This window comes from Mya arenaria, chromosome 2 (genome assembly GCF_026914265.1).
Source record: "Mya arenaria isolate MELC-2E11 chromosome 2, ASM2691426v1".
In the NCBI taxonomy this organism is placed as follows: Eukaryota; Metazoa; Mollusca; class Bivalvia; order Myida; family Myidae; genus Mya; species Mya arenaria.
Window position 1 is genome coordinate 32,624,217 of NC_069123.1, and position 3,658 is coordinate 32,627,874.

The window sequence follows — 3,658 nt, forward strand, 5'->3', positions numbered from 1 at the left end:
CTCTTGTTTTAGTTATGTGTAAATTAATTTCATTTTGGTATATGGTCCTTTTGTATAGGGCATTGATGTTTTGAAAAGGCCTAAGCTTAAAAGGAGTATTATACCACTCTTTTTTAAACAGAAAGAGAGTTAGAAATTAGAAGAAAAAACAACATAATAATTTTAATACTAAATACGATAAAATCATGAGCAAGGGGGACAACTTTTCCTCAATGAACTCATTTACGTTTTACGAGGTATGAGTTATCTTTTCGTGATTTACGATTTGTTCGATTAATATTATTTATGGTATCACACAGGAATGGTGAATGTTCCACTCGTACATAGCAGATTTTAAAACTATGCTCTTCGCTGTAAAAGCTCTTACGAGCCTTACTTATATCTTGTTTTTAAATCTGACGTAAAATAAAGCTTACATATTAATTAATAATGTACCTTTATAAACAAAATAGAACGAAAATAGACCATAGGCACACAAGGATAGATGATAACTCACCGATTGTATCAATTACAGCCCAGCATGGATCGAAAGCCTGGAAATAACTATTCGCAAGATCTCGTTGATTGCGAGACATCTAACGAGATTTTAATGGGTGACCCATTACTACGTCGACGAAAGTCTTCGAGGCCTTGGACCGGCGGCGACTCTTTAAGCACTAGCGGATCCAGGGGGTGTACACCCGGCGCTAACCCCCCTGAAATCGTCCAAGTTTACTATTTATTTCAATATAGGAGAAAATGAGAAATTAAATACACCAAAAATGCACCATTTCGGACCAGAAATTTCAAGAGGGCGTACCCCAAACCCCTGCCTGTAATCAGATTAATCAGATTATCTAAGTCAAATAAAGTTCGGTTCTGATGGAGGGACGCTAGTAAAAATGTTTCGCACCTGAAGGTACGCCTCCTCTAACGACAAGTCCTGTACTGCCCCTGTTATGTAAAGTTTGATATGGTACTGGTTTGAGAACGATGTAAATACTTCAAACATCGTACTGTTGTCTTTCGGTAAATGCTACAAAGAATGTTAGCGACATTAAAGCGACTTCCTCGCAGATTTGATGATGGTGACCGTGACAGTTTTGAAATTTAATTATTTTAATCCTTTCATGAATATTTCAATATAGGAAAAAAAGAGAGAAAAAAATATGCCCAAAATGCACCCTTTCGGACATAAAATTGTTAAAATTTTCTAATGGGGGATACCCCCAAACCATTAGTAACGGTTTAAGCCATCAAAAATTAATTGTCGGACGGAAATACGAAAATCTGCGATCTGATCTTTTGTCAGCAATCGTTTTTCATTGGTTTGCAGATATTTACGCAAAAATGTGATCTTTCCGAGATAAAAAAGTTGTAAAAACGGTGAGATTGCAGCTTTAAATTTTCATCTTGAGGCAGTATTTACTAAACGGCAGATTTTTGTATTAATCGTTTCCAACAAAATAAATCCAACACTTCAGTTTTGGCAAAATGCAAAGGCTTAGAAATAAAAACATGCCAACTAATCAACGCTCTAAGGAGAAAAAAAATTATCGTATGATCAAGAACTTCAGTTAAATGTGTAGTGTCACAGTTTTACGTGCAAAATCAAATAATCATTTGCTTATCTGGCCAATAAAGCTATTAATTTCGAAATAGATATTCTTCTTAAACTACTCAGAAATATCAATTTGAAAATTCGATCGCATGATACGATGGCTCAGATCGCACTTTAAAGGGACTGTCTCACGTATGATAAAATAGCGGAAAAAAAGAAAATTTTCGAAAACTGACATAAACTTGGCATCGATGTGTACAATGCATTGAAACTTACTAACTGAAGTACCACATAATTTACAATTTATTTAAGCTCAGCAGTTATTTCGTATTTTTCCATTAAAAAAGATTACTGGGTATGTCTACCAAGTAGAATACTTTCCTTATGCGTGATTGGCTAGTCGGTGTTATCACGTGATATTACCGAGGTAGGTGTATAGCTTAATTATGTCACCCGATTAGAATAAGCCTTTATAGAGCAGTGAGTAAGGCGCTGGATTACAATTTTGGCGACGAGGGTTCGAACCCGGTCTCCGACACAATTTTTTTTTTACATTTTGGTACTTTTTTTTTACAGTTATGATATCAAAGCGTAACACATTCTATTAGGTAATTGTCCTGAGATTCGTTACAGAAAAAAACATTTTTTGGTGCCAATCTGTGACACAGTCCCCTTAAGGCTGCACTCTCACAGAGTTACCGTTTTGACATTTTTTATTATTCTTTGTCTTGGTATTAGCCAGATTTTGCGTAAATATCTTCGTTACGATTGTGTTTGGTGGAGACGGTCCACGGCCCCAAAGGTCCGGGGAATAGCGGGGACTTTGACTTTCGGTCAAGTCAATCCCAGGTGAAATCCCCATCCTACGGAGACCCAACAGCTGGTAAAATCCCCGCCATTCCGGGACATCCTAGGTAAGGCCTATTCCCCGCTATTTTTTGGCGCGAAAACAAAACCACCGCATTCACTCGGTACTTCGGGGCCACATGGAAGGTAAAAATACGGCCCATTTCTCCCGCTATCCCCCGGACCTGGGGCTGTGGTTTCAATTGACTGGTGCATTAGTTGCATTGAGGCAAAAAAATATGCAATGAAAACGTACACATATTACAAGAGTTTTTCCTCAGAAACATCAATTGAGGCTGGAAGCGTGGGTGATACTGTCTAAATACTCAAGCATACGTCATTTCCTAGATTTTAAATATCAAACGGTCCTTAAAAAACTAAACATTATCGTTATTCATTACTTTTCCAATGAAAACCTCATGACAATGTTCTTGAATGAGAGATAGCCCATATCATCTCAGTCGGCTTTCGAGTGACTGAAGCCCCTTCACGAGTCTTCAATTACTATTCATTCAGTTCTAGATTTGACTGTTTTGTGCTGAAAACAAACATTTTAAGGCTCATTCAATGGGAAGATATTGTTGTGAATTTGCGGCTATATTAGGAAAACTTTGTTGATTCTAAAACTAGAAGCTCCCCAGCCCACCTGGACTCCAAATGTGTGTCTCGCGTCGTGGATTTAGATGGGAACTTGAAAACAAGAAAGCCTCATACAGTCAAGAAGTGGGATTTAATTTTTAACAGGTGTGCGAGAGGAGATTTAATAAAGGGGTATTCTTTAATTCATTCAAAAGGACACACATTTCTCCTATCGGCTTTAACTGTTTTCACATTCAGATTCGAGTTTTATACCACTATTCTCTTCTCTGTTAAACCGGCAACGATGTTTATGAAGCTTTGGAGGAATCATTTTCATTTTGCATTCTCATGTAACGAGCATGATTATACAGAAATGCATGAACTATTTATTTTGATTATAGTAAACTAATTATCGCTTTGCAGTATCACGTTTTACTCGACCCATAGTGAATTTGTCAGCAAAGAGGAGACTCTGTGCATTCAGTAGTTGTTCTTTTGTGGGAAAGTTAATGATCATACCATAAAATTATATCTCTTTTTGTTAAATTAGACACTCGAGCAGTTATGGATGGGAATACGAATGATTTGTAAGACGATTCGTAACTCAAGATGACTATCTGGTACAATCAAGATCGGGCGACTTAGAGTCGCTGTTTTCGCTATATGGGACTGATCACCACCTTCTTACAGGGT